The sequence below is a fragment of the Eubalaena glacialis genome, chromosome 19 (genome assembly GCF_028564815.1).
Source record: "Eubalaena glacialis isolate mEubGla1 chromosome 19, mEubGla1.1.hap2.+ XY, whole genome shotgun sequence".
Taxonomy (NCBI): Eukaryota; Metazoa; Chordata; class Mammalia; order Artiodactyla; family Balaenidae; genus Eubalaena; species Eubalaena glacialis.
This window is the reverse complement of record NC_083734.1, coordinates 38,932,411-38,956,497: the sequence shown is the minus strand read 5'-3', so window position 1 is coordinate 38,956,497 and position 24,087 is coordinate 38,932,411. Positions and strand designations below refer to the sequence as shown.

Below are 24,087 nucleotides of genomic sequence, written 5' to 3'. Positions count from 1 at the left end.
TATTTTTTGTTGCTGTTGTTATTTTTTTTTTAAGGAAGCAAAATCACATACTCTACAAAAAACATTTGGATTTTAACAAGACAGAGTTGGCTGTTTCTGTTTTTGATGGCCAGGAGCACAGCCTCGCACAAGTAAAGAAAGAAAGAGAGAGGGAAGAGGCAGAGCTTGGTGCTCATGGCCCAAGCTGCTCCCTCGTGGGTGTGGTTAACCTGGCTGGGTGGCCAGTTCCCCCAAGAGCTGTTGTGCTTGTGGCTTCTGTTCCCACAGGCCAAGGTCTAAATATGCCAGGACAGGTAACTGTCTGTCAGAGCCAGAGAATGTAAAAATCACTTTCTCTCTTAAAGCTCTGGTGGGCAAATATTTCTTAAAAAACTACAGATATATTCTCTCCTTGAGAAACTTGTCTCGAGGTTGAGATAAAATGAGCCCAGAGCCTCAGAATCTGCTGCGTGTTCACATTTCCCCACTGCCTCCCAAAGCTCAGCCAAAGGCCAGAGCGGAGACCCAGTGTATATGTCATGAACAGCTTTGGAAGGTCTGATTCCCTTTCTCCACCTCCGCGTCTGTTCTTGGTCCTCTCAGTCCCCTCCTGGGAAGGCTGGATTAATCCCTCCTATTCCCCTGCCCCCTTCAGCTGCTAAAACATTGCAGTCCTCTGCCATCCTGGCTGTGCCCTGGTGTCCCCATGCCAGCTCCTGCCTGTTGAAAGGGATGCTGGTGGAAGGCACGGTGGCTGAGTCCTGGCATAGAGCCGCCGCTGTCGAATTTTCTGTGTGGCAGTGGGAGGAGAAGGCGGAGCATGGAGCAGAGCCACCTGCCCACTGCTGCCTTCAGAGTTGGAAATCGAAATCCTCCGTGGACCAAACTTTACACATGAAAGTGCATTTCCACCAGCTGCAACTTTCACTCCATCTGTTCAGCAGCCCCAGCCCCTTGGCTCTCCAGATGGGAGCCCAGCCTCCTTCCTGCGCGGCTGCCTTCCCACCCCCCGCCCAGCCTTTCAAGACCTGCCTCACTTGCACTCGTCTCACTCTCTAGGGGCCCGAGTGTCACTGCAGCTCTGCCCGGAAAGGCCCCCTCTCATCTTGAACTCCTCCTTGAGAGAAGAGGTTTTAAATACAACTGGCTGAACTTCCTTCTTTTCTCCACCCCTTTGTTTTCTCTGTTTCTCATCCTGAAAGTTGCATCAATTAGCTCCTTCCCTACTGGACTGATAGTTCTTCCAAACTGTCTTCTGTGGATTGGTTAGGTGGTGAGACCACGTTACCAGGGCCAGGGGCCTATAAGCAGTCCTCACCTGGGCCTGTTGTTTTAACAAGAGACATTTTCCCAGCTATCAGGCCAGTCCCCTCCACCTCTACCCACTGCCAGCCCCAACCAGGGGTCTCAGGCATGCCTCATACCAGTTACCAAGAGCAAGAAGGATTTCCAACAGCTCAGCATGGCTCTCACCTGATACTACAGCAAGCCTGTCCTATCCTTTGTGAGCCAGGAGCCCAGTTCTGGTATATTCATTCAGTCCTGTGTCTATTCATCTAACCCTTCCTTCTGCGTGACATGTCCTGTGAACATGCGGAGTTCAAAGTTGAGTAGGACCAGTACTTACCCTCTAGGGTGTTCACAGTCTAATAGGGAGACGGGTAGATAAATCATTGCATCTCAGAAATGCAGGGCTAACAACGAAGGAAGGTGTCTGGGCAAGGTGAGGCTTGAGCTGGAGAAAGCACGTAAAGATGAAAGGAAGTGGAAAGGCAACTTTGGCTCTACTGCCAAGTGGGAAATGGGGTTTTAAACTGCCTGGCTTCTCCCCATGCTCCTGCTTCAACTCAGTTCAAGTGAGAGCACAGGAGCAGGTGAGTGGCTCTACAGTGAGGCGTCGTTTCAGCTCAATTGCAAGATATTTTAAAATGTTGTGTGAGCTGCCAGCTCGTTCGGGGTGGCGTACTCACCTACAGGATCACAGGAACTGAGAGTGCCAAGTCAGACTCGGCGTTGGTAACACTCTGCTAGGTTATAATGGTACCGATAAACGTGAAATACCAGGCAAGTTCAAACAGAAGTATTGTTGATCACTAACCCTGGGCAGCCTGATGTCTCAGGTTTCTAAGCATCAAAGGACTTTCATCTGCAGTTAATTCTCAGCTATGTATAGAAGGGAGGGCACGAGTACACACATTTCCCCAAGCACTGTGTTTTCCTTTTGGGGTGTACTGTACTTAATGTCTATTTTGGTCAAACTATCTGGCTTACTTCCTTAGGTGTTTGTGCTCAGGTTCATGGTAGAGTGGTTTTTCCATTTCCTGTACACCTCTTAGCCTAGGGCAAGGGGAGTGACGCACAAATGTGATTTGGGGTAAAACCATAGGGAAGGCTATTCTGCAATTAATCAATATAAGGAAGAAAAATTATATGTTGTTTTTCAAAGGACTTAAAGGGGCAGGAATTAAACATTCACTGTGGGTAATCTCTAAAGTGAGTTCTTTAGGATTGGGTGATGTGTTTTCTCACAGCCCTGTAACACCCCTGTGAAGAGGACTGAGCAGACATCTGCACCTTTTATAAATGGAAAAACAAGTTAGGGAAGGGGGCAACTTGCAGTAGGTCCCTGGGTAGGTCCCAGAGAGATTAACTAGAACTCAAGGTACCCCGAGTTCTAGTTGCATCTTGGACCTATGCCCTTGGAGGGGGAGAAGCCAGCCTCCTCAGGAGGCCCATTGCCTCTGCCATCTGGTCCCACTTGTCGGTGGAACAGTTTGCACACTTTCTGAGTGGTGTCGGTCACTCTCCCCAGATGTCCTGGCAGAGAAATTGTCCTGGGTCTCTGCGGGATCATTCAGCCCTTCCCACTGAAAACACACCAGCTGTCTTTAGGAACAGCAATCTCATATTTATTGAGCTCCTCCTTTCCCAAAGCTCTTTTAGTTCATGGCATTTTATCCTTACAACACTCCTGGGGAGAGCTTAGGCCAAAAACAAGTCTCCCCATATTCGGAATAGGGAGCCCAAAGTCCACCAAAGTGCATCGGCTGAAGGTCACACGACTCCGTGGCAGGGCAGGGCCCAGAGTGAGCCTCCACTTAGCACATGTCAGAGGTCAGCAAGCTAAGCCTAAGCCAGTGGTTTCCAGCTGTTTGGATTTCCTGATCCAGTAGAATTTTCAAATAATTTGGGGGGCTGATATAAGTATGCTGGCTTTTTATATTTTCAAGTAAGGACTTTAAAAAAAAAATCTAATATCATTATGGCTTACAAAAGGACACTTTAAGTCCAAAAATTTTAGGAAAGGCTCTCCACCTCAGAATAAAGAATCCTTCTTCCAAAGAAATGATAGTTGGAAATCATACCACTATATAGGTAATAAGAAAAATTGATTAACTGCAGAAAATGTTCAACATAAAATGTCATCCTATGATAATACATTGTAGGCATATCACTACGATTGCTGGCTTGAAACACCTTGGTCAATTTGGGGCTTGTATTCCATGATTCAGTCTCCTGAAGCTGAATGTCGCATAAGCATGCTGACAAAGATGGAAGCAACATGCAATGAGGTTTTACATCATTTCGAACATTCTGAGAGAATCTAAAACAACATCTGCCTGACCTTCTGCCTTCCCTCTGCAGGGTCAAGAGGCGAGCAGGCTGTGGGGCCAGAAGGCTTTCCTCTAAGGGCTGCGGGGGGGAGACAGACTCGGCACCTCTGCTCCAAGGTCTGCTCCCAGGATGTTCAGGCCGAGGCTTTCATCACCCAGCTCAGAGCACCCAGAATTTATCCTGGAAGAACTTCCCCCTACTGGTGAAAGCTAATTTCTGACAGGCACAGTCCTCAGACTGGGAACCAGGGTGCTATGCCTGCCGTGGCAAGAAGGCTGGAAAGGAGAACAAAGAGGGTCTTGGAACGGGGAGCGATTTCATCTGGTGCCTTCCACTCGGCTGAGGTGCAAGTCTACAAGGGCTGGTGGGTTTTCTGTCCAAATATGCCCGACTCGTTGTTATTTCTGGGAGAGGTGGAAGAGGGAAGAGGTTCAAGGCATCCTCCAAGGGAGGGGACAGAATATTTCTTCTGCCCACTTCTAGTGTTTTGTCACGGTGTGTGTGGGTGGCCAGAGCTAGCAGAAGCATCATGTTTCAGCTTAGGGGCTGACTAGACACCATTTCTTCCTACTCAGGACCCTGGAACTGCCACATTTAGACCATAGCCCTAGAGGGAACGTCACTCTTACACGAAGGCTGAGAACTCCCTGAAATTTTAATGTAAAAATGTGTGTGTAACACAGGTGCTCACACATATGTCAAGCTAGTAGGTTGGTTTTGCTGTGAAAAGGGTCCACAGCTCTCTTTAGATTCTCTTAGGGGTCCATACACAGGGTCCACTGTAATCATGGGCTCATTTAATGGAAACTGATTTCCCAAATAGAGTTATTGTATAACTGGGCAACACTGCAAAATATGAGAAAGCATCATCTCCAGCTCTGTTTAGATGGAGGGGTGAGATTGAGTTTGCAGAGAAACCCAAGGAAGGTAACGCATCCGATTTCATTTCTAGTTTTCTCCTGGCCCCTCCAACACACTTTATCTAAGGTTGTCAGGTTTAGCAAATAAAAATACAAGATGCCCAGCTAAATTTGAGTTTCAGATAAACAGCACATACTTGTTGAGTATAAGTATGTCCCACGCAATATTTGAGACCTATTTATACCAAACAACTGTGTCTTGTTTATCTGAAATTCAGATTTAGCTGGTGTTCTGTATTTATCTGGCAACACAGTTTGTGGCATCAGTCATTGTCACCCGTTCTCATGGGCCCCTCTTTTTCTAGGAAAGGAAGGCACTCTCAGATGTATCACCACTTGCAATTCTGTGCCCAGGGCTTCCAGGTACTTTTGTTCAGGGCCAAACGTTTTGTAATTTCCCTCTTGGCCAGGGGGAGATGCAAGCCCAGACCTAGTCAGCAGGGGGCACCATTTTCTTAAAATAGATCCCCAGTGGCATTTCAAGGGCCTCAGAAAGGGGAATATTGAGTTGAAGTTTCTATTTGCTGCTTCTGTCTTCCCTCTGTAGCTTCCCATTTCTCCCCACCCCACCACCCTGCCAGAGTCATCTGTGTGAAACAAGAATCTGATCCTGTCGCTTCACTCCTTAAATCACTTCCAAGATTCCGTGGTTACCTTCCTAATACACTCTAAACAGCCCTTCGGTATCCCACGGGAGTCTTTTCCCGGCTTCAGCTCCTGCTGCTTCCACCCTACCTCATCCCACCCTCCTCACACTTCCGGCACCCCACCCCCACCCCTATTCACCACCAACTATTTGCAGCTTCCCACTATACTATTCACTGTCACGCTATTGCACCCACAGTTCCCTTTGCTTGGAATTCCCTTTTCCACCTGATGCTTCTAGCGACTCCATTCATTCAGCACATTTCACAAGTGTGCATTGAGATCGGCCCTGTACCAGGCACTCTGCTGTGGGCTGGAGATACTTGGAGGAGGGAACCGACTGGAGCCTTTCCCTTATGCATCTGACGATGGGGGCAGGGGAGAAACAGTACACAAGTCATCAGATCAACAAAGTACTTGGACTTAGTTCAAGGGATAACTGATCTGACTCCCTTGAGCAGAGCTGATGGTTCCCTCCTTTGGGTCTTCTGATGGCTTTTCATTCTAAGGGTCCCAAATTCTAACACGTGCACGATGGTGGTAGCGAACGTGGATGAACGAAAAGAACCAGTTTAACTCAACAGGGAAGTGGGTGAGGTGGGGGGTGGGTATGTGGCCTATGACACTGAGAGCACATCCCAGCTAAAGGGGACAGTGGTGTTTTACCTCCTCCGGATTATTGCCAGATCTGTTATTTCAAAAACAGATGGAAATATTGATTTTTATGTGAACTCTGACAATTTTTTGAATTCCTTGCCAGCTAAACTAAACGTGTCTACAAGTCAGATTTGGCCTATGGCCACCGGTTTGCCGCCTCTCATATTGCAACACTATATCACTGTCTTGTGTCTGATTAGTATTTACATATATTTTCTCCCCCAAGACTGTGTCTGTGTGTCTTTAGCCCCTAACAGTGACTGGCACAGGGTAGGTGCCAGTCAGACATCAATAAATGTTTGTGGAAGGGTGGAAAGAAGGGAGGGAGAAGGAGGCAAACTGGGTACAACAGTTTGTTGATGGAAGTTCTTATTCCCACTGCTTTGGGCATGGGACGGATGGAACAAGAAAGCCTGAAACAATTTATTGCTGAGTGTGCATGTGTTCATGAGTGTGAGTTCCCACGTTAGCAGGTGTGACAGCTGGAAAATGTGTCTAAGAACTATCGGCTCCTTTCTCAGTGAGCTCCCAAGCCATCCCACCTCATTCTCGGCGGATGAGGGGGAGGAGAAGAATGCAGGGCTCAGGGTGGACTCCTGGCTTCCTTCCAGGACCCGTAGTCGCTGGCACAGAGATCAGAAAGAGCTTATAGAGGCTTTTGGCACCAACTGATACATCCTCAGGGGAAGGTGTCTGGCAGCTGCTGCCACCCACTGCCTACCCGCTAGAGTGCCCGCTGCATAGCAAGCAGTTGTGGGGGTCAAAGTAAAGTGCTCTCTCTTCTCACTTGTCCAAAGTGAGACCATCAAAATGACCCTTCACCCTGCATTGGGGGGATCAAAACTCCCGAGTTGAAGAGAAGGGTGAGGATGGCTCAGACTCCCCATCACAGCCCCCAGAGACAGAGCGGGGGCTTGACCCCTGGAGCAGTCTGCTGATTCTGCTAATGGTATGCTGTCCTTTTTATCAAGAGAGGGTTCTGCCTTGTGCCCACACAAGGGAGCATTCTTGCTGCCCCAATGAATAAGGACATATCTTCAGAAAATAGATATCTGAGGCTCAGAAAATATATTTTGTCTGATTTACAGGAGAAGTAACCAGATCAATCAGGAATCAGAACTTCCATCTTGGCCCTGAAATCTCTTGTGAGACCTGAAAAATGTGATTTTCTGAAGCAGAGAGGGTGGAGGGTGGAGGGGCAGCCTGAAGTACATTGGAGTCACCCTTTAAGTGGGATTATGGAAATTTCTGTCGCATGATTCTCTCTCTGGTGAGAGGTATCTTGAAAGCCAAAGATGCGTCGTCCAGCCTCCAGTGTGCCTCTTGCTCCCTACCAACGCTTGGCCAGCCAGAAGCTTTGAAGCAAGACTTTCCAGGAAGCAATCTCTCCCACAGGCAGTGCTGACTCAGCCCAGACTCCAACCTCTCAGGCTGGTCCCCGGCCCAGAGTAGCCAGCAGGGGCAGAGACGCACAGGGGGCTGTGATCCTGGGCTGTGTGGGTGCTGCTGGGAAGGGGAGATCGGGATGCAAGACAGTGGGGCATGGACCCTGCATTGTTTAGGCTTTTGCTAAGGGAAAGGGGAGGAGACTCAAATAGTGGCTCGAGTCCTCCGAGTTCCAGCATCCTTTGACAAAAACTATCTTTCCTAAATTTCCAGAGGCAGGGATGGTGGCCAATTTAGTACCTTGAATCTGGGAGTGAGAACATTCCTTGTCTCATTTCTAATCTGCCTTGGGGGGTGTGACTGACCATCTCTCTGGGGCCTCCACCTGACTCTCCAACATCCCCTTTCCCCAAAGGACCCCCCTTGGATTAAAGGGAAATGTGTGCGCCCTCCCTCCTCTTCACTTTACAAATTACCTGTGGTTCCTCCCATCTCTGCTGCTCCCTGTTTCCCTCCCGCTGCCTTCCTCCTTCAGTCCTTCATGTCATTTTCCTCTCTCCATACTCCTCCCTTCTCTCTCTCTCTCAATCTCCCCCAGTTCTGACAGCGAATCCTTTCCCTGGCACAGGCCCTCGACTTGCTTGCCAGCTCTGCTGGGTTACTCTTCTCATTTCTGTAGCTTCTGTCCAAATATCTCTCTGGCCAAGCTCATCGGGAGCCCTCTCCTCTGGCCACGCGCCTCCTTCCTTCCTGCTGCTAGCAATGCTATCACCCACGATTCATTCCCATTTGGGAATGGGGGTAGAAAACTGGTTTGAATAAACCGGGAGGTGTCTGGCAATCTATTCTGTGTTCTTCTCTGAAGGCCCCAGCAGAGTTAAGCAAACCTTAAGGAAGAGGACACCATTTCCTAGACCATTAAGGGCTGCAGGATCTAGTTCTAACGAATGGGGGATCAAAAGCTTTTTAGAGTCAGCCAGTCCAGAAAAACAAGGGCCCAGTGACCGGGAGGACTGGAAGTCTTGCCACGGAAAACAAAGCTGTGACTCAAAGGCATCACGTAGATGCTTTCTTGCTCATCCACGTTCCTGAGTTTAATGTCGTTGGCTTGGGAATTAACTTTGAGACTTTTCCAACATAGATAAAAATAGAGCTCATAAATGCCATCACTGGCACTTTCCGATAAGGTGGCCTTTTAAGGGAAGACTGGGCTCCCAGTGGATGCGGTGAGTCAAGGAGCCTCTCAAGCAGATGTTCAGGGTTCTCACAGGCTGCCGACCAGCCTGCGGCCAAACAGAGGATGCAGGAAGAGGAAGCTCCTGGAGGCTTCTGTGCCTGAAATGACAGGATCCAAGTTCCTGAAAGGAATGTTTGTTTCACTAGTTAATTCATTTATTCATCACACAAGCATTTATCTGAATACCTATTACATGCTAGGAATGCTTCCCTGTGCTGTAAACACAATAGAGAGAGAAAAAAAAGGGGGGGAAATCCCTACCCCCAAAGAGCTTACCATCTAGTGAGGGACAGAGAGGGAATCAGGCAACCACGATACAGGGGTTGCAGTGAGAGGAGAAACATGGGAAGACCTAGCTCAGGGCTAGGGGACATGCACAGCTTCCTGGAGGAACAGACGGATGAATTGAAGCTGGAGAATCAGCAGAGAATTAACCAGGGGAAGGTGAGGGTAGGGGCAGGGAAAGCTGCGGAGAAGACTGTTCTGGGAAGAGATAACAGTATGTGCAAAAAGAGAGAGCTTGGTTTACTCAGGGAATTGAAAGTAGTTCTTTGTATGACAGGAAACCTTATTGCTAGGTGCGGTGGGAAGCATAAGAGACCACCTGGAGACTAAGGCATAGGTCACTGGTAAAGAGCCTTTCACCTCTATTAAGGAGTATGGTTTTTATATTGAGGGCAGTGAAGGGTGGAATGCAAAGAAGTGACTCGATCAGATTGACTTTTTAGAAATCTCACTCGGGCTGCAGAGCAGACATGAACTGGAAGGGTGAAGACCAGAGGTTGGGAGCCCAGGAAAGGAGGCTGCTGCAATCCCAGAAAGGACTGGGGAGGTGTCAGTGAAGACAGAAGGAAGTAGGCAGAACTGGGAGATAACTAAAGCATGGAATTGTCAGAACTTGGTGTTGAATTAGAAGTGGGATTGAGGAGTCAAGGATACTTTCCTGTTCCCAGGCTTGAGCTACTTGGTGAGATAAGAGAGCACTGGAGGAGGATCAGGTTTTACATCTGCTGAATGTTAGGTGCCTATGGTCCATCCAACTGAAGATATCAGGTGGATAGTTGGATATGGAAGTGGCGCTCAAGAGAAAGACCTGGCTCAAGATAGATTTGGAATATTCTTTAGCAGATGGATGGCAGTGGAGCAGTGAGAATAAAGGAGCCATCTCAAGGCAAGAGAGGACAGTGTGAAGAGGAGAGGAACTGAACACAATCCAAGGAAAGCTGATATTCAAAGGATGGCCAAAGGAAGAGCCTGTAAAGGAGACTGAGAAGGAGTAGCCAGAGAGGTAGAAGGAAAAACCAGGAGTAATGGTCGTCTGCTGCTGGCCCCCAGCATTCATTTCCTCCTTCTGCCAAGAGGGCCCTGAATTTCCTTTGGGGAATTCACTCCTCCCCTGTTCTCAGTCCTGTGGTTTGGCTCATAGGGGAGACATGCTGGCTGGCTCTTCCTAGCCCTCCTGACCCACTCCCCACAGCCCTCCCACTTACTCTGTGTACTCCAGCCACACTAATTTTCCTTGAGTTTCTCAAAAACTCCATGTTCTCTCTGGCCTTAGGATCTTTATCTGCCTGGTCTGCTTTCCTTCCTCATTCCCCTTCTCCATGCTCTTTGCCTACTAACCTTCCTTTCATGCTTCCAACCTTCTTTGACATTCCAGACATGTCTAGGGTTTTCTGTGGTACATTCATTCATTCAGTATGTACTAAGCACCTTCTGTCCATGTGTCAGCACCGTGCTGAATGCTGGGACATTATGGAGAGCAAAACAAACAAACAGGCTGGAGCCAACAATTGATTAGGAGATATTGATAATAAACAAGTAAATACACAAGACAATTACAAATTATTGTTAGTGTTGTAAAGGAGGTAAACAGAGTACCAAGATACCAAGAAGGTCCTTATTTTGGATAAGGCAAGTGGTCAGAGAAGGTTCTCTGAGGCTGTGAAAATTAAACTGAGACCTGAAATAAGAGGCAGAACCAGCCAATGTGAAGAGTTTAGGGGAAAATTGTTCAAGGTAGGGGGAATAGTAACCACAAATGCTCATGGAGGGAAAGAGCTTGATGGGCTCTAGGAATTGATAGATGGCCAGTGTGGCTGAAATGAAGATGGGGAAGAAAAGAGCAACGGGGGACATAGTTGAATATGAGACTCTTAAAAGCAGTGGTACAGGGCTTCCCTGGTGGCGCAGTGGTTGAGAATCTGCCTACCAATGCAGGGGACACGGGTTCGAGCCCTGGTCTGGGAAGATCCCACATACCGCGGAGCAACTAGGCCCGTGAGCCACAACTACTGAGCCTGCGCAACTGGAGCCTGTGCTCCACAACAAGAGAGGCCGTGATAGTGAGAGGCCCGCGCACCGCGATGAAGAGTGGTCCCCGCTTGCCACAACTAGAGAAAGCCCTCGCACAGAAACGAAGACACAACACAGCCAAAAATAAATAAATAAATTAATTAATTAAAATGGAAAAATGAGAAAGAGGCTCTCCCACACGAGTCATAGATGCAGATTTTTTTTTTTTAAACATCTTTATTGAAGTATAATTGCTTTACAATGGTGTGCTAGCTTCTGCTTTACAACAAAGTGAATCAGTTACACATATACATATATTCCCATATCTCTTCCCTCTTGCATCTCCCTCCCTCCCACCCTCCCCATCCCACCCCTCTAGGTGGTCACAAAGCACCGAGCTGATCTCCCTGTGCTATGCGGCTGCTTCCCACTAGTTATCTATTTTACATAGATGCAGATTTTAAATGTGAGTTTAAAAAAAAAAAAAAAAGCAGTGGTACAAAGTTTGGGTTTTATTCTTGGTACAATGGGAAGCTATTCAAAGTTTTTAAGCAGGGGTGCAGCATGATCTGACTTAAGTTTTAATTAGATTGCCCTGGTTGCTGAGTGAAGAATAGATTGAGGGACAGCAAAGAATTAGGAAGACCAGTTAGGACCCTCTCGCTGTGGTTCAGGCAAAGGAGGATGTTGGCTAGAACTTGAATGGGACTGGGGAGATGGAGAGAAGTGGATGGATTCAAGGGATACTTTGAAACTAGAATTTATGGGAATTCCTGATGGATTAGAGGTAAGGTATTAGGGGAGAAGAGGACTCAAGGATGGTGCCCAATTTCTGGCCTGAATGAGTGGATAGAGAACCAGACTGGCTTGGCTTGGACTGCCCCAGCCCCCTTTGCTGCTCCCCCCTTCCTTGGAACCCCTGAGGCAAATCTTCAGAAGCCCAGAGCTTGAGAGTCAAACACTGTTCAAAAACCACTGGGCTGGAGAATCAGTATGGTCCCTTCCGGTTTTGAAATTTTAAAATTCCAAACTGAAAACTCTTTGTGAATAGGGACACTATTGCTATTTCTTTTGATTTCTCCTGTAGTTACCTCCGTAGAGCTCTGTACCTGGGGAGCATTCAGTAAGTGCTACTTGACTGTTCATTTGGGCACAGACCTTCCATAATTGAATTTTAGATTAAATTCCCTTTTAAAAATAGGATTCTAATGTAGAATAAACTTTCAGTTGAAATCAATTCACCTTGATATAGTAGAGCCATGGCAAGGATAATCTAAAATTGTAAAATCCGAAGTAATTTCTATTTGAGTGGAGGCAGAGAAAAAAAAATGTTTTTCCTAAACAACTTATCTACATTTAGGTAAATGTTATTTTAGGGCAAATACCAACAGGTAGTGGATCAAGCCCATTCAGAATAGGGCCAAGAAACCACTGAAAATAATTCATAACAGTGAATATAATCCATTTTTTGGTAATATATTCTCTCTTGAAAGCAAATATTGACCCTCTAAAACTTATTTTGAAACAATGACTTTAGGTAATTCTTAGAACCATTTTAAAGATGAACAAGATGGAGGTGGAGCTGTGTGGCCAGTCCGGGACAAAAATCAAGGAAAAGGTGGACGCAAACTTGCCATTTCCTCTCTTCTCTTTCCCACTGCTTCTCCTCTGCTTGATACTCCACGCTTCAGACATGATCTTTCCCAACCACTTCTCCAGGTGAAAAACTCAGAACTTCAATATCTATAAGCACATTGATCAAATCCTCAGATAAGCACACCGTTCCAAGCCTTTTATAAAACAGGGAAGTAAAGTAACAGAATGTCTTTTATATGCCAAGCACTTTTGAACAAACATGTCATTTGATGCTGCTTATTACCCTATGATGAATGCCCTGTTTCAAGGATGAGGTGGGAGGGTTGGTGGTCCAGCATCTGACCCCCTTCCTGTTTGGGATGAGTACCCTGCTGCGGACAGCGTCAGTGAGAAGGAGTGCTGAACGTTACACCGTGGGCACCGTGGCAGCAAGACCTTTCTTCGTTTCCCTCCTCACCGCCCCTCCCCCCTCCCCCATGGTGGTCAGGGCCCAGGATGTGGTCTAGGATTAGTCAACAGGGTGCTGCCGCCTGGGCTTTGGGTTTGCAGCCTGAGGCACTCAGATGGAAGGAAGGTTAAACGTCCTTTTGCAACGGCAGCAGCAGGAGCCATGTGTCTGGTGGTGGCACTTCGTGGCAGTGCCCAGCGGTTGGACCTCCTGGCCAGAAGATCCTACTAAAGAAGGTTGTTGTTCTTCCTCCACTAGCCCTTGGTTTCTGCCGAATTTCCAAGACCGATTCTTCAGCTCCTGACAATTCTGGGAGCCAGAGATAGTTCTTCAGTAAATTCCAGTTGGGGCTGATAGAGCCAGCGTTGGGGCAGTTCTTGCAACCAGAAACCTGACTGATCTGTGAGGAAGCAGACCCTGAGGTCAAGGAGCTTGTTCAGGGACCCTGGCTAGCGAGTGTCAGTGTTCTGGACGAGAAGCCCGTGCTGCTTTCTTTGATTCCATGCTTCCTGAAGAATTCTAAAGAAGGGCGTAAAGGAAAGGAGCAAGGATGGCACACTGATTAGAGTGAGGCTTGAAGATCATGCAGGCATGTGAACACTTACCCCCAAATACACATTCACTAACACATCCGTAAATAAGTGGGGTCTATTCTATTCTGTGTAGAGGGACTGTGCTATGTTCATATATTATTTCAGTTAATCCTCACAACATTATGATATGGTGAGCATTATTTTCTCCATTGTTCATATGGAAAAACAGGCTCAGCGAGGTTCGTCCAAGTTTATATATAGAAAGCGATAGTGCTGGGTTTGAACTTGAGTCTCCGAGGCGGCTGGAGCTCATTCATTAAGCCACAGCTGCTTCACTATGAAATTTAATCAATCAATAAATGTTTCATCGCTGCCAGTTTTCTACTAACCCCATCACAGCCCTAGCACAGCCTCATCAGTGTGTTCTTGTTGGTAGGCTTCCTTGAGTGTGGTCTTACATCTGTACCCCAGGGGGTGTCATCTGTCACTTTAGACAGGACCATGCCCCTACTAAGGATCTTCCTTCCTGAATTTCCACCTCCTATCCAGGCACTCATCTTCTATTCATTCCTGCCTGCCTCTACCTCCCCTACACCACCTTCAGGGGAAACCATGCCTTTGCTTATTGGACTGTAAAATGGAGCTGAAGATCCTCATTGGCAGAATAAATACCAGACGTCTAGGGGTCTTTGGGACAGATTCCTTGCCCAGACCTGGCTCCTGATGGCCAAAGAACACTTTGTCATTTGTGTTTTGGATTAAGAAAACAAGTTCTGTATGTTTCCTACCATCACAAAGAGCAGTGAGTTGAATTGGTGCCATTGTAAGCTTGATTGTTGTTGCATAGATAAAAGCCTCATTAAGTCCCTCCTGAGGGGAGAGAAGAGGGGGTTTCTTGCTTGTTGTGGTTACAACAACAAAACAGTAAATGGAGGAAATAATTAAATAACTGCACTTTCCCCCCCAGACCTCATCAAGAGGCTGGGTGAGTTTTTAATTAGTGCTGTGTTTTCAATAAATCCGTATCTGTACATGGTACTGATTCTTTCCTGGATAAGGAAAGATAATAATGAGAATCCTATTTTTCAGCCCCACACTAAAGGGATGCCTAGTGTATTTAATCATGCTGTAGAAATCCTGGCAGCTTTCTCTGAGCCCAGCCTCTGCTCTAATTACATTTCTAGATTTTAGTAAATTGAAAGGGAAAATGTAGGAACAAAATAATTAAAACTGAAGAGGAAGTGCATATTAAAAAGGAGAAGCTGTTTAAAATTCTTCCACACAGTGCTTCCAAGGACATCTACAGTCGCTTAATCAGATCCACACCAAATCAAAGTCCTTTGTACAGAGGCTGGTGGGATCACATCTCAGGTGGGCGGTATGGTCCCCACAGTAGAATGGGAGCCTCATCACACCAGGCTACAGATGGAGAAAGGACTCTTATGTCCTTCTAGCTCTCTGGAGATTCAGGGCCAGCCTGGACAAGCTGCTGGCGCAGACTCACCAGCTCTGAGGAGTCACTTCGCAGGTCCCAGGCAGAATCTGACTAAACTGTAATGATTAGCCCCAATTGTAAGGTAGCTAAAGTATGTTGTCCGTGCCTCCAGTTTCCTCCTTCTGCACCCCTTCCCACCTCCATGCTCCTCCCTCCAAGCGGTACCCCTTTTCTTTCTTCCCTGTCATCCCGTGAAATCTGAAGTCAAAAGAACAGGAACTGAACAGTTTCAGTGACACTAGGAATCAGTTACTTGTAACTGGTTACTGGGTTGCCTGTGGGGCACTCTGATTCTTCCCAAGGACCAAAAACCTCGCTGGCTTCAGCTAACAGAATGAAATGTTTGTTGATGATGATGAGTGAAATCTAATTGGAAAGTTTCAGGCACCAGCCTAATAGGTGACGAAAGTGCTTCTTGTTTTAAGTGGGGCAGGCACAGTAACCACATCATTGTTGAATTTAGGATCTCCATTTCTTGATCATTTTGGCTGAAATATGGGTTGAGCAAACTTAAGGAGTTTAGAGTGTTTTGTCCGTCATTCCTAGGACATTTTAAGCTGTGGAATTTAGGGTGTGCTTGCGTATGTGAAAGTGGAAGGCAGCCTGGCACTGTCACAGCCTCCCCTGTGGCTTTGCTCATGGGCTCCCAGCTTTCCCTGCTGAACAGACTCACCAGCCACCTGGAGCCAGGATGCATGTGGCAGGAGACAGTCCTACAGAAGCAGAGCTTCCGGTAGCTATCTCCAAGGCAGGGCCCACACTTTGTCACCCCACCACCCATAGATTCATCTGGTTGCTCTTTTGGATACAATGCCTTCTCGTGCATTTGTGTGCGTGTCTACGTAATGATACAATCTCAGTATGGAAGAGAGACAACGCCTGTTCCAGATTATTTGGCTTGATTCAGTAAGAATAATTTTTTAAAGTTGAAGCTAAAGGAAAGAATTGTAACAATAACAAACATCCCATCACTGACATTATTACTCTAACGTAATAACGTGGAGATGACTTTTTTCTCCCAGGGCCAAGATGCTCTGAGACTTTCCTTTTTTTTGGCTGCACTGCACGGCATGTGGGATCTTAGTTCCCCGACCAGGGATTGAACCCATGCCCCTTGCAGTGGAAGGGTGGAGTCCTAACCACTGGACCACCAGGGAAATCCCTGAGACTTTTTTCTTTTACTCAACTCAGGAATCAACGATAGCCCTTGGGGAGCTAGGATGTAAGACCAGCTGGGGACCCAGGTGTCCAAGACAATAAATTGTCACTGAATCAGCTTCCTTTCAGTTAAGCCACCTATATGCCTGCCTTCCCCCAAAAGAACGGTCCTTCTCCTTTCTGTTTCCAAATGCTCAGTTTTATGTTACTTAAAAGAGTCTCTAACATCATCATAAAGTCTAAAAAATATTTTACTGACAGTTGGTTAGAAAAAAATGAGGTAAAGTCGTTAGTAATCCACAGCCTGCTTGCAAGTATAAGTTGCTGTTGTTAAACGCCTTTGTTGTTAAGGCCACCCCACTCCCACTCTTGGTGTGCCTCTATTTGGTCTTCGCACCTCCGCGAAGACTGCCGCGCCCTACACGCGACCCCCTCCGAGTTCCCGCCTCTTTCTTCTCAGGCCCCTCCTTCCCCTCAAATCCTCGGGCCCTGGTGAGAACCGGGACGCATGCGCACTAGGGAAGGTAGGCGGAGCCTTGAAGCAGAGGGAGGAGGGGCATGAGAACCCAGAGAGGGGAGGGGAGGGGAGTAGAGGGGGCGGAGGCCGCGCGGGGTGGGGCCCGGCGGGTACGCGCTCGCTGCGTCGACGTGCTGACGCCATTGACGCTCCGGCTGGTGTGTTTCGGTGTGTGTGTGTGTGTGTGTGTGTGTGTGTGAGAGTGTGCGCGCTCCGAGTGTGTGTGTATTTGTGTATCGGCGGTTCCGCAGGTCCCGGATGTTGCGGACAGTATGAGGCGAGTGCAGGGGGACGGGGACCAGCAGCTGTCGCCGCCGCTCTCAGGTGAGTGGGGGGAGGAGAGTCGAGGAAGAGGGTTGTCCTGTCGGAGTGGGGGGGGCGTCTCCCTTAAGGGGTGACTGACCCCCCCCACTCCCGACCCCCCAACCCCCCGCCGCACATAACTCTTCTCTGCCCCATTTCCCACATGCCGGGTTACGTGGCCCGCGAATGCCAGAGCCTAATCAACCGTAAACGCGCCCCCGCCTTCGGCCCCCCCATAATTTTCCCAGCCCCATCCCCCTTGCCAAATAGTGAGCTGTCGCCTGCGGCGAGATGGGTGACTGCGCATGCGCGAGTGTGAACGAGTCAGGGGTGCTTGTTCGCTGCCCTCGGAGCGCATGCGCATCGCTGCGTTGCAGCGACCTGCGGGATAAAGAGACCCTTGACCACGCGCCTGCCTTCTTCCCGGGCAGTGGGATAGACTTGGTGCCAGATAGTGAGCCTGTTGCTTTTATCCAAAAGGGAGAATTTAAATTATTTGAGGGAGTTTATGACAAAGCACCGTTCGCATCTTGTGTTGTCCTAGAGACTCCCAGGCTACAAACGCCTCCCAGAGACAACATGCCCCACGCTGACCCTTCTTTTGAAACTGTCACTGCAACTTCTAGTTTTAGTATTATTTTTGTTTCCTCGGATACTCCCATTGTCATGTTGTATCTTTAATGCAAACTTCCCCTAAATTTAGGAGTAGGTGCCCCAACCCATTCAATTATTCTGGCAGGGGATTTTGGTAGCCTTTCTAAGGAGGACTAGGGTCATAAAAAAGAAAGTAAGGGGAGTTTTCGTTTAGCAAAATTATTTATTATTCTCACAGAACTAGATAAAGAGCGAAGGGTATAAGGCTTAGAGTAGTAATTGTAAATCAAGACGTCAGGGTCCTCTCATCTCCAGCCCTCCTACGTTGTGTGACCTATTTGCCTCTTTTTTGGTAAAAGATCTTCCTTAGCGCTTTCGTTTTAGCTGTACATTATTGATGCTCTGAACAGCACCTGAAAACACAAGCAATCTGAAACTACTGGTGGACAATAAATTACCCAGTGGAAGTTTTAATTTTAAGTAACAAGAGTGGTGTTTCTTTCACATTTGCAAATAACAAAGAGCAATTTTTAAAAGTTAACTTTAAGGTACAATAATATTTCAGTGTTATAGAACCTGGGTTTTCCGTTGGCAGATTATACGTGGTCCCTTAATTTGCTCCTTCCTGTGTTGCCACTGCTTTGGATACTTGCTGCTTCTTACCTCTGCCATCAGAACAGAGTGAGGAGTTAATAAACTGTTACAAGCAAAAGGTTTGCTGAATAGCATTGAAATGAATATCTAAATTGTTGGGGGTGTGTGTGTGCACATTTTCTGTGTTTTTCAGTTGTCTTTGCCAACCTTGTCTCCTATCTGGATAACTTAGGAATGGGACATATTATTAGTGAGCCTTATTTTCTCTTCTCTTTCCTTTGTGTTCTTTCTTTGGTATTCGCCTCTCAAGGCTTTTTTTTTTTTTTTTTTTTGCTGCCATTCTTAACTCTAGGACCTTATGTTCTTGGGCCTTAAAGTATATATATATATTTTTCACTTCCCCATTTAACTCTGGCCTTCTCATGGTTCAGCTGTCTTTTGTGCTGTTTTCTGTTGCCATGGTTACAGCTGGAGCCAAGAGAGGACACAGAGGAAGCACAGGAATTTGGGGGGCATATAGCTTCTTGCGTCCTGTGAAAGAGCTGGAGACTCATCTTTTTTTTCCTTGTGTGAAGACTGAAGAGTGTAAGTTATTGTGACAGCTTCACACTTAGGCTGGGGGTGGTTGGTGTCCATTTGGTACTTTGGGACTTCTCCTTTTAGAGCTCTTCATAGTGGTTAGTTTGGTGCTTGGAGATGTTTAATGTTGGCTATGTCCAGACTTCCATCAGGTAGTCTGGTAAAATCTTGAAGTAAAGCTATGGGGGTAGTAAATGTCCATTTCTCTTCTCAGTAGGCTTCTGTTCTGCAGGATGCTTTGTTTTTATCTGGTTGAATTTACTGAAGTCTCATGTAAAATTTTCATGGTATGAAGACATGAAATGCTTTTAGGTTAAGATAAGTATTAATTAAATAATTCGAATTGGTGCAGAGCCATGTTTAAAAAAATAACTCTTTAAAATGGGTAACACATATACATACATATGAAACAAAACTCAAATGCTACACAGAGAGAGGGAAGAATCTTTCTTCTCCTGTCCTCCTTTCATCCTTCCAGTTACCTCCCTCAAAGGAAACTGTTGTTACCTGTATCTTGTTTACCTTTCGAGAGATAATGCTTTTATAAGCATATGCAACTATGTATTCATTGGTATTTTGTTTTTATTTGTTGTTTATACAAATGATAAGATACTATACCCACTATTCTGCACTTTGCTTTTTTTACTGAGTATATCTTGGCTGTCATTTCATACAGTACATAGAGTACCTCTCCCTTTTTGAAAGATGGCAGATATTCCACTGTATAGGTGTACCGTTATTCAGCCAGCTCTTATTGGATACTTAGGTTGTTTTCAGTGCTACAATTAACTCCTTGTATGTACTTTTTATGTACATGGGTGTCTGTTGGATAAATTCCTAGTGGAAGGATATATGCATTTTTAATGTTGTTAGATATCGCTAAATTGCTTTCCATGGAGGTTGTATTTATATTCCTGCCTGCAGTGTATGAGTCTGTCTCTTTTCTCACCAACACTGTATTATCAAATTTTAAAAATCTTTGTGCAGGGGACTTCCCTGGTGGCCCAGTGGTTGAGAATCCATGCTTCCACTGCAGGGGGTATGGGTTTGATCCCTGGTCAGGGACCTAAGATCCTGCATGCCACGCGGTGCGGCCAAAAAAAGAAAAAAAAAAAGTCTGTGCACTCTTTTATCTAAGTTTTTAAAGTTCGTTATGTAGCTTGTTAAGGTTCATTACACCCAGGAGTTGTGGATAAATACTGTCACTGTTTTGCAGATGGGGGTGGTGGTGATAGACATTGTTGGACTGAAGAATAATGTCATGAGCATAAAGTTGTATGCCTGGGTAACACGGGAAATCCATTAACAATGCTAGGAAGACATGTAGAACCTATATTCTAATTTCTCCCCCTTTTTTTTTTTTTTTTTAAAGGAATGCAAGCCTTGTTTATTTATTTATTTATTTATTTATTTTTGGCAGTGTTGGGTCTTCATTTCTGTGTGAGGGCTTTCTCCAGTAGCGGCGAGCGGGGGCCACTCTTCATCGCGGTGCGCGGGCCTCTCACTATCGCGGCCTCTCTTGTTGCGGAGCAAGGGCACCAGATGCGCAGGCTCAGTAATTGTGGCTCACGGGCCCAGTTGCTCCGCGGCATGTGGGATCTTCCCAGACCAGGGCTCGAACCCGTGTCCCCTGCATTGGCAGGCAGATTCTCAACCACTGCGCCACCTGGGAAGCCCTAATTTCTCCCTTTAACTCTTGCTGCTAGTTTCTCTATGTGAAATTCTATAAGCCCATAAGTGATGTTTGATGATCTCTTTTTGATAGCAGTGACTCAAAATTGTTTATACGAGTGAACTGCCATTCTGTTGAGGAATTGAAAAGCTAACCCAGTTAGTTAAGGTGCTTTTCTGAGTGCCTGCACAGAATACTGCTACTGGTACTTTTTTTTTTTAATTTTTATTTTATTTACTTGTTTTTTTTTAATGGGGTATAGTTGTTTTACAATGTTGTGTTAGTTTCTACTGTACAGCGAAGTGGAGTTCCCTGTGCTATACAGCAGGTTCTCATTAGTTATCTATTTTATACATATTAGCATATATATGTCAATCCTGATCTCCCAGTTCATCCCACCGCCCCTCCACTTGGTGTCCAGACATTTATTCTCTACATCTGTGTCTCTGTTTCTGCCTTGAAAACCGGTTCGCTACTGGTACTTTAAAAAAGTCTGCTAATTGCAGAATTCATGCTTCGCTATGAGCTGTGAGAAAATAGAAAAGAATTAAAAGATGTCTGTGCTGGAAGGAGCTTACAATTTTATTGGAAAACCAAATCTGAGTATATCAAGTTATAAGAGAACAATTAGAAAACAGAACAGGAACAGAAATATGTGTTCCATGCTGAGAGGACTTTGTAAAGAAGCGATTAAGATTTAGAGGCGAGGTCATTTGGAAGGCCTTCCAGGAGGAAGTACATTTTGAGCCCCCCCCCCAACAACTGCTTAGGTGAAAAATTTTAAACATACAGAAAAATTGAAAGAACAGTACCGTTATCACCTTTGTACCAATTATCCCCTAGATTCAACAATTTTTCATGTTTTCTATGTTTGCTTTATCTATGTATGTGCATGTGTGTTTACATATAATATATAAATCTTTATATTGTAGATATCATGACACCTTAATACTTTAATACTTTACTGTAGATGCATCTTTTTAAAATAAAGACATTGTTTTGGTTAATTGTTCTTACATTGTCACAGCTGAGGCAATTAACAATACTTTCCTAATACTATCTAATATTCAGTTCATGTTCAGATTTTCCCAGTTGTCTCCAATACAACACTTGTTAGCTATTGGTACTTTTTTCTCCAAACATGTCTCTTTTTTTTTTTAATTAAAAAAAAATTTTTTTTTTAATTAATTAATTAATTTATGGCTGTGTTGTGTCTTCGTTTCTGTGTGAGGGCTTTCTCTAGTTGTGGCAAGCGGGGGCCACTCTTCATCGCGGTGCGCGGGCCTCTCACTATCGCGGCGTCTCTTGTTGCGGAGCACAGGCTCCAGACGCGCAGGCTCAGTAATTGTGGCTCACGGGCCCAGTTGCTCCGCGGCATGTGGGATCTTCCCAGACCACGGCTCGAACCCGTGTCCCCTGCATTGGCAGGCAGATTCTTAACCACTGCGCCACCAGGGAAGCCCCAAACATGTCTCTTTAGTCTCTTTTTTTTTTTTTTAAAGTCTTTATTGAATTTGTCACAATATTGCTTCTGGTTTTTTTTTTTTAATAAATTTATTTATTAATTTGTTTTTATTTTTGGCTGTATTGGGTCTTTGTTGCTGCTTGTTGGCTTTCTCTAGTTGAGGCAAGCTGGGGGCACTCTTTGTTGTGGTGTGCGGGCTTCTCACTGTTGTGGCTTCTCTTGTTGCAGAGCATGGGCTCTAGAGTGCAGGCTCAGTAGTTGTGGCGCACGGGCTTAGTTGCTCCACAGCATGTGGGATCTTCCTGGACCAGGACTCGAACCCGTGTCCTCTGCATTGGCAGACGGATTCTTAACCACTGTGCCACCAGGGAAGCCCGCGTCTGGGTTTTTTTTGTTTTGGTTTTGTGGTCACGAGACACGTGGGATCTTAGCTCCCCGACCAGGGATCGAACCCGCACCCCCTGCATTGAAAGGTGAAGTCTTAACCACTGGACCGCCAGGGAAGTCCCCTCTTTAGTCTCTTTCTCAATCTAGAACCCTTTATTTAGGAGCCATGCAGTATTGCCTTTTTGAAGAGACCAGGCCATCTGTCTTGTATAACATATCACTTCTGGAATTTTCTGAGTGTTTTCCTCACAGTTTCATTTAATTTATTCCTTTATCCCTGTATTTCTTATAAACTGGCAGTGAAGTCTTGGTTAGATTCAAGTTAAACATTTTTGGTAATAATACTTCATAGGTGATGCTATGTACCTCGTATCACATCACAGTAAGAGAAACATCATGTCATAATGTCTGGCTGTTAATGGTGATGAATTTGTTTGTTCAAGATCATAAATACCAGGTCTCTTCACTGTAAAGACTTTTTTCCCCTTTGTAATTAGCACGTAATCTGTAGAGTGGTGACACTTTGGCATGATACTATTTTACTTCTCCAGCAGCCTTTCACCTTCTGATGACGATCCTTGCCTGAATCAGTTATTTCTTTGGTTATTACAAAATGATAATTTTCTAATTCTGCCATTCCTTTGCCTTCCATCTTCTGTAAAGATTTCCCTCATCAGTTAGGAATAAATTATAATTTCTTCCCAAAAGTTCAGGTAAATTCTTGATTTTCCCTTTAGCAATTTTCTGAGTAAGGAGTTGGTATACCTTTAATGATAGCAAATGAATTGTTTCTTTTTCTTGCTCTCTTGGTTTTAGTATCATTATAAACTCGTGGACTTTAATTTAGTCTATGTTTTACCAATAATTGTAGCCTTTTTTTTGATACTCAAAATGTCCCATATTTGACCTATGGGAACCCTTAAGCTTGGTGTATGAGTGCTTCTAGTAAAAGAAGTCCCTGGATCACTTTGTATTTTTCTTGTCTCAAATGTCCCCTCACCTCACCTCTGTATATTTATATATACATTAATTACATTTTCTTCCCTTTTAATAAATTATGTTGTTCATCTCCCTAGGGAGTTTCTGGCACCAAATTCTAAAAACTAAAGGTGCCTTTCTTTTAACACAATGCACCTAGTGTTTGACTCACTTCTGTGCCACTGGCATTGCTGGATTCTGAATCTGAGACCTCACAGATTTCTTATCTTGAATAGTCTTTGTGAAGACAGGTAGTATCTCTGAAGAGAACATTGCTTCCCACCCCCACATCGTTAATACAAGGTTAGCTATAGAGGAGACTGGGTAGTTTCTTCTCTCATGAGCAACCTTGCTTTTTTTCCGAGATTGAAAGGTACACAGGATGAAATTTAGAAACTGATAATTTGTATATAGTATCTTGGGGATATGGGGTTTTGATTGTTATAAATCTTTGTAGGTATATGTATATATGTACAAGTATGTGTTTGTCTTTCCTCCCTTTTCCTCAATTACACACATTTCTCCAACATAGTTGGACTGTTATGTAAGATTATGTTGTAATAGCATGTTTTTTTCATTATCACTAGATTTCATCATAAAAAAGAGACAAATTTTTCTTTTTTTTTTTTTTAAACATCTTTATTGAAGTATAATTGCTTTACAATGGTGTGTTAGCTTCTGCTTTATAACAAAGTGAATCAGTTATACATATACATATGTTCCCATATCTCTTCCCTCTTGCATCTCCCTCCCTCCCACCCTCCCTATCCCACCCCTCTAGGTGGTCACAAAGCACCGAGCTGATCTCCCTGTGCTATGCGGCTGCTTCCCACTAGCTATCTATTTTACATTTGGTAGTGTATATATGTCCATGACACTCTCTCACCCTGTCACATCTCACCCCTCCCCCTCCCCATATCTTCAAGTCCATTCTCTAGTAGGTCTGTGTCTTTATTCCCATCTTGCCACTAGGTTCTTCATGACCTTTTTTTTTTTTCCTTAGATTCCATATATATGTGTTAGCATATTGTATT

The 24,087-nt window shown here is 45.4% G+C and overlaps 1 protein-coding gene across 1 annotated transcript in view; it reads left to right on the top strand.

Annotated features, from left to right (window-relative positions):
* The first annotated feature begins 16,600 nt into the window (after positions 1-16,600).
* SPOP (speckle type BTB/POZ protein) overlaps positions 16,601-24,087 on the top strand; it is a 68,791-nt gene continuing 61,304 nt past the window's right edge. The window contains exon 1 of the mRNA XM_061174732.1: positions 16,601-16,805. The gene's annotated coding sequence lies outside the window, so the exon portion shown is untranslated. The remainder of the gene's footprint in view (positions 16,806-24,087) is intronic.